Raw genomic sequence first — 11,949 nt, forward strand, 5'->3', positions numbered from 1 at the left:
AGTGTTGAGGCCATTACATTTTTTTTGTATGACTGTGTGGCCTACTTTTGAGGCACTTGACTTTACTTTAGTCGTATGTGATTAAAAGTACTCTTGTGGCATCTGTGTGCTATATTTTTGTAACTACCCCATGACTTGCTAATTGTATGAACTTGATATGCTAATTAATGTAAATTATTGTTAATTCCAATATTTTCTTGAGTGGTTCCTGCTTTTGTTATGCATCGCATAATTTATTTATTTCTTGCACTAGGCACGCCTAAGTCATGGAAGGACTAAGAGGTGGTCGAGGCCGTGGTCGAGACCGTGGTTGAGGTCGTAGGCGAGGGGCTAGTCAGGCCCAACCTCAAGGGGGTGACCAGGGATCGGCAACTGCACCGTTCCAAGGTCAGAAAAATATCGAGGGTAATCAAGTGGCTACTGCCATTAATAGGATGACTGATATCCTAGAGCGTTTGGCTGATAGACAAGACCCTGGACCGTTTAACCAACCTGGGGGTCAGGAAAGAGGAGTGGATAGAGCCTTAGAGAGGTTCTTGAAATTTAACCCGCCTAAGTTTCTTGGCGAACCTGATCCTGAGGTGGCGGGAGAATTGGTTGGAAAGGATGACCAACATATTCGCTGCTTTAGATTACACTGAGGATAGGCGAGTGAATTTCGCTGCTTTCCAATTTGAGAGAGTAGCCCGTGCTTGGTGGGATATAATAAAAGGAAAATGGGAGAGAACTCAAACCCCTTGGACTTGGGAGAATTTCACAAGGGAATTTAATGAGAAATTTCTACCGCCCTTAATCCAAGAGAAAAGGGAGGATGAATTCATCAAGTTGAAACAAGGAACCCTTAGTGTAGCGGAGTACGAGGGAAAGTTCACTAAACTTTCTTAGTACGCTCCTGAATTGGTGATTAATGAACGGAGGAGGATTAGACGGTTCGTGCAGGGACTTAATGTAGAAATCCAGCAGGGTTTGGCTGCAGCCCAAATCTCTACGTTCACTGAAGTTTTAGAAAAAGCACAGAGAGTCGAGAGTGCCAGGCTGCAAGTTAGAGACTTTCATGCTAAGAAGAGGAGCACTTCTAGTAACCCTTCGGGACAGGCAGATAAGAGTGCCCCACCTTTTAAAAAGGGAAAAGGAACGGGTGGAGTGGAGATATCTAACATGCCAAAAGGGACTCAATCAAGAGGAGATCGCAATGGACGAGGTCAATCGAGAGAGATACCTCCAAGTGGTCAATCTGTGGCTCCCCAAGTCGTTTGTGGTTATTGTGGCAAGTTCAATCATACGGAGAATGATTGTTTTAGGAAACAAGGGAAGTGCTTGTATTGTGGTACTACCGAGCACCAGATATCGAAATGCCCGACCGTACCAAAAGAAGGCGGTAGTACCCAAAGGCCTGAAAAGTCAGCCGCTAAGCAGCCTAGTGTTGGAGGAAGTCGATCTAATGCACCAGCTAGGGTTTATGCATTAGGCTATCAACATGTTTCCGATTCTACTAAAGTCATTGGAGGTATGATTCTTTCTTTTATTTGTCTATCTAAGGTTCTCAGTGACCTAGTACCGTACACACTTTTTGCAAAACCTTAGATTCATAAGATAGAATCAAAGTTTGACTACTAATTCGGTAAATAGAAATTGTGATATATGGATCGGAGGGTGTATGTTAGTGATTAATTTGAAAGGCATGACTCTTAAGGGGTATGACTATTATCCGAAGTGTGAATTTCGAGAACGAAATTCTTTTAAGGAGGGGAGGATGTGAGGACCCGAAATTTTTTATTTTATTTTATCGAATATTAGTAGTTTGTTTAAATATTTATTTACTCATTTTTCTACAAATTATTTATTTCGATCATTTAAAATCCATTTATATGGAACGACGCCTCTTTTATATTTTTAAAAGCGTTTTGTTGGAAAAATTCACTTTTCGAAAACTCGTTTAGTTCGGAACAACGAGTGCACGTTTTTCGAGACTATATTTGAATTGAGAGTGTATTAATATTGGAGAATTAAGAACGATCAATAATAGATTAAGAAAGGTTAATTGAAGAATTAATACTCAATTCACGTGAGGACTCGTAAAATTATTATTTTTTAAACCCCTAATTTTGGCTCAATTAATTATCTATTTGGATTTTTGCCCAAATATCATTTTCTATCCTTATTAGACCTAAATATATGGTTTTATAGAATTCGTTATATTTTTAAAGTGTCTCGTTTCAAAAATTATTTTCTTAGAAGCTTGTTTAGTGAAAAAGTGAAAACGTGTCTGAAAACTTTAGCCAATTAGGAGTACAATAAACTCAAAAATTTAAGACATATACAATGGTTCTAAAATAGGCAATTTTAGGTTTAAATATTGAAGTGATAGTTAGTGGTAAGATCGTTATAAGAATTTCTCAAAGGTTTCAATTTTTATTGCGCCTAAATTAGAAATACGTGTTTCACGTGCGCGCTTAATTGAGGGACTTTCGACAATTATTTTGGGACAATTAAGAATGAATAATATTTATATAAATATAAGTGTCCTAGAGGTTTAGTGCACTAGTGCAACAAACGTAAGAGAAATCGAACACAAAACGCGCGCATAGGGCACTAGTTGTAATTGATTTGACGTATTTAAAATATTAGACGTCAAGCGTCTTATGTACGCAAAGGAACCAGCAATCTCATTTCATTTCTGCAAAGCTTCATGGACGGCTAGACTGCAGCAAAAAGGGACAACCGAAACCTTCATCATTTCCTTCTACAAATTCACCAAATCACTACCAAAACTTCCATAGATTCTCACCAAACTTCACATTCGTTTAGCTTTTCACTCGGACAACAACTTAGGCTGAAAAAGGGAGGAGCTTCACGGTTTTCTTCAAGCTTCAAAGGGGCCGAAACTTCTGTCCTAACCAGTCATCAAAGTAGGTAGTAATCAATCACCTTAAACTTGTCTTATGGAAGTTTATCTATGCATTTGAGTTGGAATCTTCACTGTAGTAGCTTGTATTGTTGGAAATGTGGGCTCTATGAACTCCCACTTTGGGTTGATGGCTGTGATGATGTTTGATGATGGTTTTATTGCTGAATTAGAGCTTAAGGAAGTAGATTAAAGGTGTATTGTGGCCAGAAACGTTGTTGAACTCTTGAAGCAAAAAGTTCCCATTTTACCCCTGTTCTGTTCGGTCATTTTAATGCAGAAATTGAAGATTTAATGGCCTGATTATGTTGTTTACATGTTGTAGCAGTTGTGTACAAATTTTCGTTGAAAAATACTGAGTTTTGGTGGGTCAAACGAATTTATTTCCAAAACTAGTAATCTGGGAAAACGGTTGCCGTCGTAACCAGACCAGTGTTCGTGTTTCGTCCATAACTCCGTACTCCGACGTCGAAATCAAGTGCCGTTAGCGGCATTTGAAACTAGACGTTCCTATATTTCCAACGGTGTATAGCGCACATTCTGGTTTCATGTGTGTGAGCCACACCATTCATCTGAAGTCGACTGTCCTGTTTCTCCGTTCTGCCGAAATGATTTGATGATGCTGCAAATTTAGGCTTAATTTCGAACCAGTTGCATGCTGAAACTTGTAACGATTTCTTCTGTGAAATTTTAGCCCTGTGAATGTATTTTCTAACACTATCAACCATTTCCAATTCCGAGTTAAATTGAGGGAGTTATGATCAATACACGGCAACTGCCTCGTTTTTGAAAACCTTAGCTTTGGACAGATTGCCTTAAGGATTTTCCAAACTTTGGTTGATTGATTAACCACCTTTCCGAAGGTATTTTTTCACAAAATTTGATGGAGAGATACCCTTCATATAGGAGTATTATACTGCAAAATTTGGTATCAATCCAAGTCCGTTTCGACACTTAACTAAATGTCCAAAGTCAGAACCAAATCTGGAAATTTGTTAACAGTCTTGAAATTTACCCAACTTTGAGCTACCATATCTTGGTGCTCGAAACTCTGATTCTTGATCCGCTTGTTCTGTCCTAAACCTTAGTTGCACCTCTAATTGAGCTACAAATTTCAAGGGCTGGTTTGCAACGAGTGAATTCTGCTAAATTTTCAAAATTAGCGAAAAACCAACCCCAGCTCAATCTTGGGTGATTTGGAACAGCAACTTTAAGCTCATTTTTGAACACCTTCCACTTAGATTCATGGAAAAATGTCTTCTAAGAACTTTTAGTACTTTGGAAGAGGTTTCCAACGATACCAAGTTTTCCAATTTTCGACATGTGGAATCTGAGATACGATTTTTTTCAAAATATCGTATCAAAACTGAAATTTTCTGAATTTCAAGGAAATGGAGTTTTTCAAGTATTCCTTATTCCTTCGATAATACTTGAACGTTTATGCTTGATTTCCAAGATAACAAAACTCGATTGCTCTTGTACATTAAGAAACTCCACTTGAACCTCGATTTACTAGTAATTGAGGTTCATTTTCATGAAATTTCCCCAGATTGTAGTAGTGCACGATCTTCCTTGATAATTGGAATGTGTGAATGATAATTCACTATTAAATGCTCAGGCGCTCAAGAGGACCTTCCAGAGGATCTCACGGGAGACGCCTAAATCATCATTTGAACTCGCTACTTGAATCACTGTGAGTGTCAAGTGCATGAACTTGTTGTTAAGTGGTTATCTGTTTCTTATCCGTTATGAAAATTTGAAATTTTGAGACGAGAGTGTACTTTATCGCACTCGTTCTCTTTCAAATGAAATTATATTCGAATTTTGCTATGTGAATTCGTATCCAACTTGTACATGGTAATGTGGATGTGATTTGTACTTGTGATTCGTATATGTGATCCGTATTTGTGATTCCTATTTGGAATCGTCGATTTGAGCGTTGCTCATTGACTTATATTCGTATTCGTATTCATATTCGGGGGACGCCCAAAACTCGTTGGCTAACTTTGCGAATCGAGCCAGCATGGGCTTGGTCGATAAGCTTAGCAAACCATGAGATATTCGTAGAGCATGATCTATTGGAGAGATCTTGCTCGGCATTACTCGTGCAGTATTGCCATGATATACTCGAGTATTATCAAAAACTTTGATGAGCGGGCCCGGTAAGGGGGTGTAACGGTGACGGGATTCGAAGAAAAGTGGTGTATCTACGGATTTGATACTTATGTGGTTGACGGAGTGTCAACGTGAGATGTGATCAAGATTTCGACTCGACTACGTGGAATTTAGCTCCTGAGAGCTACAGTATCCTTGAATTGTTTCTGTTTATTTTTCCTATTCGAAATGTGAATTATTCGAATTTGATAGCCTTACCTACAATGTAATTGTTGTTGCTACTTGGATTATGTGTTTGCATGTGTGTTTTCTTGGCCTCACTGAGTATTGGCTCATCCTATTAGTTTGTTTTTCTTAACAGGTTGGATTGGAAGATTTTGGTAAAGCCGACTAGATTATACTTTTGATTGGAATCGGGGCTGTAAATGTGTAGTCGACTTTTAATGGTTGCATTTTGGAACTTGATGTATCTTTTGTGAACATGATGTAAGATTTAAATATTTAGTTAAGGAAGCGACTTTTCTTTATTTTGACTCGTAGTATTTGGTATGTATCGTTAAGTTCGATTTGATTTGTCTTGAGTCCTGGCGAGAGCTGGGCAGGCGTTCCGCGGATACCCTTGGGTTCGCCTTTGGGAGAAGTTGGGGGCGTCACAGTTGGTATCAGAATTTAGGCTTCAGATCTTTGTAGTGTATTCTAAGTTTGAAGTTTAGAATTCCGGACTGTGGGACTGGTTTGAAAGTTAAGTGACCACTTGTAGAAAAAAAAAATCAGAGCCGCTTCGCGTGGTAATTGCGGGGTGAGATTGGGCCAAATGGTATTATGGTCCTTATCATATGAATGAGTAAAGGCTTAAGTACTCTTTTAGAGTGTAAGCTGTGAATCATGAATGTGATAGGTATAAATATTTTATCGTAATACTTGGGGAAAGACTAGATATGTATGTTGGGTAGGAATCTTAAATATGGTGATTTACTCTTGGGACTGGCCAGCTCGAGATGTGAATTATCTTATTTCGAATTCTTGTACCCGAGTAATTAAGAGTTGAGGGCAATGCTAAAAACTTAAGATCTCCATTTGCGAAGAACAAGAACGGACTAATGTTTTGTAAGAACAAGTGCAGGAGGTCAACGGATGTCCAGTTCATATAGTAAGAGAAATGAGCCATCTGGCGCAGAATATTTTAACTGAGTATGGGACAATATTCACTAGAGAGAAGTAGAATGTAGTTGAGCCTAAGAGAGAGAGAGATAGAGAAAGATTGATGGATGGTCCTATGTAATTCAATAGGATCCAATTGTTTGATATGAGTTGGAAATGAACGAAAAAAAAAAATTTAGCCCCTTTTGACTGATGTAGTTAGATTTAGCTGGGGTGATGCTAGTGTTGAGGCCATTACATTTTTTTTGTATGACTGTGTGGCCTACTTTTGAGGCACTTGACTTTACTTTAGTCGTATGTGATTAAAAGTACTCTTGTGGCATCTGTGTGCTATATTTTTGTAACTACCCCATGACTTGCTAATTGTATGAACTTGATATGCTAATTAATGTAAATTATTGTTAATTCCAATATTTTCTTGAGTGGTTCCTGCTTTTGTTATGCATCGCATAATTTATTTATTTCTTGCACTAGGCACGCCTAAGTCATGGAAGGACTAAGAGGTGGTCGAGGCCGTGGTCGAGACCGTGGTTGAGGTCGTAGGCGAGGGGCTAGTCAGGCCCAACCTCAAGGGGGTGACCAGGGATCGGCAACTGCACCGTTCCAAGGTCAGAAAAATATCGAGGGTAATCAAGTGGCTACTGCCATTAATAGGATGACTGATATCCTAGAGCGTTTGGCTGATAGACAAGACCCTGGACCGTTTAACCAACCTGGGGGTCAGGAAAGAGGAGTGGATAGAGCCTTAGAGAGGTTCTTGAAATTTAACCCGCCTAAGTTTCTTGGCGAACCTGATCCTGAGGTGGCGGGAGAATTGGTTGGAAAGGATGACCAACATATTCGCTGCTTTAGATTACACTGAGGATAGGCGAGTGAATTTCGCTGCTTTCCAATTTGAGAGAGTAGCCCGTGCTTGGTGGGATATAATAAAAGGAAAATGGGAGAGAACTCAAACCCCTTGGACTTGGGAGAATTTCACAAGGGAATTTAATGAGAAATTTCTACCGCCCTTAATCCAAGAGAAAAGGGAGGATGAATTCATCAAGTTGAAACAAGGAACCCTTAGTGTAGCGGAGTACGAGGGAAAGTTCACTAAACTTTCTTAGTACGCTCCTGAATTGGTGATTAATGAACGGAGGAGGATTAGACGGTTCGTGCAGGGACTTAATGTAGAAATCCAGCAGGGTTTGGCTGCAGCCCAAATCTCTACGTTCACTGAAGTTTTAGAAAAAGCACAGAGAGTCGAGAGTGCCAGGCTGCAAGTTAGAGACTTTCATGCTAAGAAGAGGAGCACTTCTAGTAACCCTTCGGGACAGGCAGATAAGAGTGCCCCACCTTTTAAAAAGGGAAAAGGAACGGGTGGAGTGGAGATATCTAACATGCCAAAAGGGACTCAATCAAGAGGAGATCGCAATGGACGAGGTCAATCGAGAGAGATACCTCCAAGTGGTCAATCTGTGGCTCCCCAAGTCGTTTGTGGTTATTGTGGCAAGTTCAATCATACGGAGAATGATTGTTTTAGGAAACAAGGGAAGTGCTTGTATTGTGGTACTACCGAGCACCAGATATCGAAATGCCCGACCGTACCAAAAGAAGGCGGTAGTACCCAAAGGCCTGAAAAGTCAGCCGCTAAGCAGCCTAGTGTTGGAGGAAGTCGATCTAATGCACCAGCTAGGGTTTATGCATTAGGCTATCAACATGTTTCCGATTCTACTAAAGTCATTGGAGGTATGATTCTTTCTTTTATTTGTCTATCTAAGGTTCTCAGTGACCTAGTACCGTACACACTTTTTGCAAAACCTTAGATTCATAAGATAGAATCAAAGTTTGACTACTAATTCGGTAAATAGAAATTGTGATATATGGATCGGAGGGTGTATGTTAGTGATTAATTTGAAAGGCATGACTCTTAAGGGGTATGACTATTATCCGAAGTGTGAATTTCGAGAACGAAATTCTTTTAAGGAGGGGAGGATGTGAGGACCCGAAATTTTTTATTTTATTTTATCGAATATTAGTAGTTTGTTTAAATATTTATTTACTCATTTTTCTACAAATTATTTATTTCGATCATTTAAAATCCATTTATATGGAACGACGCCTCTTTTATATTTTTAAAAGCGTTTTGTTGGAAAAATTCACTTTTCGAAAACTCGTTTAGTTCGGAACAACGAGTGCACGTTTTTCGAGACTATATTTGAATTGAGAGTGTATTAATATTGGAGAATTAAGAACGATCAATAATAGATTAAGAAAGGTTAATTGAAGAATTAATACTCAATTCACGTGAGGACTCGTAAAATTATTATTTTTTAAACCCCTAATTTTGGCTCAATTAATTATCTATTTGGATTTTTGCCCAAATATCATTTTCTATCCTTATTAGACCTAAATATATGGTTTTATAGAATTCGTTATATTTTTAAAGTGTCTCGTTTCAAAAATTATTTTCTTAGAAGCTTGTTTAGTGAAAAAGTGAAAACGTGTCTGAAAACTTTAGCCAATTAGGAGTACAATAAACTCAAAAATTTAAGACATATACAATGGTTCTAAAATAGGCAATTTTAGGTTTAAATATTGAAGTGATAGTTAGTGGTAAGATCGTTATAAGAATTTCTCAAAGGTTTCAATTTTTATTGCGCCTAAATTAGAAATACGTGTTTCACGTGCGCGCTTAATTGAGGGACTTTCGACAATTATTTTGGGACAATTAAGAATGAATAATATTTATATAAATATAAGTGTCCTAGAGGTTTAGTGCACTAGTGCAACAAACGTAAGAGAAATCGAACACAAAACGCGCGCATAGGGCACTAGTTGTAATTGATTTGACGTATTTAAAATATTAGACGTCAAGCGTCTTATGTACGCAAAGGAACCAGCAATCTCATTTCATTTCTGCAAAGCTTCATGGACGGCTAGACTGCAGCAAAAAGGGACAACCGAAACCTTCATCATTTCCTTCTACAAATTCACCAAATCACTACCAAAACTTCCATAGATTCTCACCAAACTTCACATTCGTTTAGCTTTTCACTCGGACAACAACTTAGGCTGAAAAAGGGAGGAGCTTCACGGTTTTCTTCAAGCTTCAAAGGGGCCGAAACTTCTGTCCTAACCAGTCATCAAAGTAGGTAGTAATCAATCACCTTAAACTTGTCTTATGGAAGTTTATCTATGCATTTGAGTTGGAATCTTCACTGTAGTAGCTTGTATTGTTGGAAATGTGGGCTCTATGAACTCCCACTTTGGGTTGATGGCTGTGATGATGTTTGATGATGGTTTTATTGCTGAATTAGAGCTTAAGGAAGTAGATTAAAGGTGTATTGTGGCCAGAAACGTTGTTGAACTCTTGAAGCAAAAAGTTCCCATTTTACCCCTGTTCTGTTCGGTCATTTTAATGCAGAAATTGAAGATTTAATGGCCTGATTATGTTGTTTACATGTTGTAGCAGTTGTGTACAAATTTTCGTTGAAAAATACTGAGTTTTGGTGGGTCAAACGAATTTATTTCCAAAACTAGTAATCTGGGAAAACGGTTGCCGTCGTAACCAGACCAGTGTTCGTGTTTCGTCCATAACTCCGTACTCCGACGTCGAAATCAAGTGCCGTTAGCGGCATTTGAAACTAGACGTTCCTATATTTCCAACGGTGTATAGCGCACATTCTGGTTTCATGTGTGTGAGCCACACCATTCATCTGAAGTCGACTGTCCTGTTTCTCCGTTCTGCCGAAATGATTTGATGATGCTGCAAATTTAGGCTTAATTTCGAACCAGTTGCATGCTGAAACTTGTAACGATTTCTTCTGTGAAATTTTAGCCCTGTGAATGTATTTTCTAACACTATCAACCATTTCCAATTCCGAGTTAAATTGAGGGAGTTATGATCAATACACGGCAACTGCCTCGTTTTTGAAAACCTTAGCTTTGGACAGATTGCCTTAAGGATTTTCCAAACTTTGGTTGATTGATTAACCACCTTTCCGAAGGTATTTTTTCACAAAATTTGATGGAGAGATACCCTTCATATAGGAGTATTATACTGCAAAATTTGGTATCAATCCAAGTCCGTTTCGACACTTAACTAAATGTCCAAAGTCAGAACCAAATCTGGAAATTTGTTAACAGTCTTGAAATTTACCCAACTTTGAGCTACCATATCTTGGTGCTCGAAACTCTGATTCTTGATCCGCTTGTTCTGTCCTAAACCTTAGTTGCACCTCTAATTGAGCTACAAATTTCAAGGGCTGGTTTGCAACGAGTGAATTCTGCTAAATTTTCAAAATTAGCGAAAAACCAACCCCAGCTCAATCTTGGGTGATTTGGAACAGCAACTTTAAGCTCATTTTTGAACACCTTCCACTTAGATTCATGGAAAAATGTCTTCTAAGAACTTTTAGTACTTTGGAAGAGGTTTCCAACGATACCAAGTTTTCCAATTTTCGACATGTGGAATCTGAGATACGATTTTTTTCAAAATATCGTATCAAAACTGAAATTTTCTGAATTTCAAGGAAATGGAGTTTTTCAAGTATTCCTTATTCCTTCGATAATACTTGAACGTTTATGCTTGATTTCCAAGATAACAAAACTCGATTGCTCTTGTACATTAAGAAACTCCACTTGAACCTCGATTTACTAGTAATTGAGGTTCATTTTCATGAAATTTCCCCAGATTGTAGTAGTGCACGATCTTCCTTGATAATTGGAATGTGTGAATGATAATTCACTATTAAATGCTCAGGCGCTCAAGAGGACCTTCCAGAGGATCTCACGGGAGACGCCTAAATCATCATTTGAACTCGCTACTTGAATCACTGTGAGTGTCAAGTGCATGAACTTGTTGTTAAGTGGTTATCTGTTTCTTATCCGTTATGAAAATTTGAAATTTTGAGACGAGAGTGTACTTTATCGCACTCGTTCTCTTTCAAATGAAATTATATTCGAATTTTGCTATGTGAATTCGTATCCAACTTGTACATGGTAATGTGGATGTGATTTGTACTTGTGATTCGTATATGTGATCCGTATTTGTGATTCCTATTTGGAATCGTCGATTTGAGCGTTGCTCATTGACTTATATTCGTATTCGTATTCATATTCGGGGGACGCCCAAAACTCGTTGGCTAACTTTGCGAATCGAGCCAGCATGGGCTTGGTCGATAAGCTTAGCAAACCATGAGATATTCGTAGAGCATGATCTATTGGAGAGATCTTGCTCGGCATTACTCGTGCAGTATTGCCATGATATACTCGAGTATTATCAAAAACTTTGATGAGCGGGCCCGGTAAGGGGGTGTAACGGTGACGGGATTCGAAGAAAAGTGGTGTATCTACGGATTTGATACTTATGTGGTTGACGGAGTGTCAACGTGAGATGTGATCAAGATTTCGACTCGACTACGTGGAATTTAGCTCCTGAGAGCTACAGTATCCTTGAATTGTTTCTGTTTATTTTTCCTATTCGAAATGTGAATTATTCGAATTTGATAGCCTTACCTACAATGTAATTGTTGTTGCTACTTGGATTATGTGTTTGCATGTGTGTTTTCTTGGCCTCACTGAGTATTGGCTCATCCTATTAGTTTGTTTTTCTTAACAGGTTGGATTGGAAGATTTTGGTAAAGCCGACTAGATTATACTTTTGATTGGAATCGGGGCTGTAAATGTGTAGTCGACTTTTAATGGTTGCATTTTGGAACTTGATGTATCTTTTGTGAACATGATGTAAGATTTAAATATTTAGTTAAGGAAGCGACTTTTCTTTA

The 11,949-nt window shown here is 38.4% G+C and overlaps 2 long non-coding RNA genes across 2 annotated transcripts; both read left to right on the top strand.

The window, feature by feature from the left end:
- Window positions 1-4,528: 4,528 nt before the first annotated feature.
- LOC140007499 (uncharacterized) lies at window positions 4,529-5,547 on the top strand. Its single transcript, XR_011814813.1, has 2 exons — window positions 4,529-4,598; window positions 5,382-5,547. It is a non-coding gene; the product is annotated as an uncharacterized lncRNA (long non-coding RNA).
- Window positions 5,548-10,930: 5,383 nt separating this feature from the next.
- Window positions 10,931-11,949, top strand: LOC140007500 (uncharacterized). Its single transcript, XR_011814814.1, has 2 exons — window positions 10,931-11,000; window positions 11,784-11,949. It is a non-coding gene; the product is annotated as an uncharacterized lncRNA (long non-coding RNA).

The sequence above is a fragment of the Coffea arabica genome, chromosome 5c (assembly GCF_036785885.1).
Source record: "Coffea arabica cultivar ET-39 chromosome 5c, Coffea Arabica ET-39 HiFi, whole genome shotgun sequence".
In the NCBI taxonomy this organism is placed as follows: domain Eukaryota; kingdom Viridiplantae; phylum Streptophyta; class Magnoliopsida; order Gentianales; family Rubiaceae; genus Coffea; species Coffea arabica.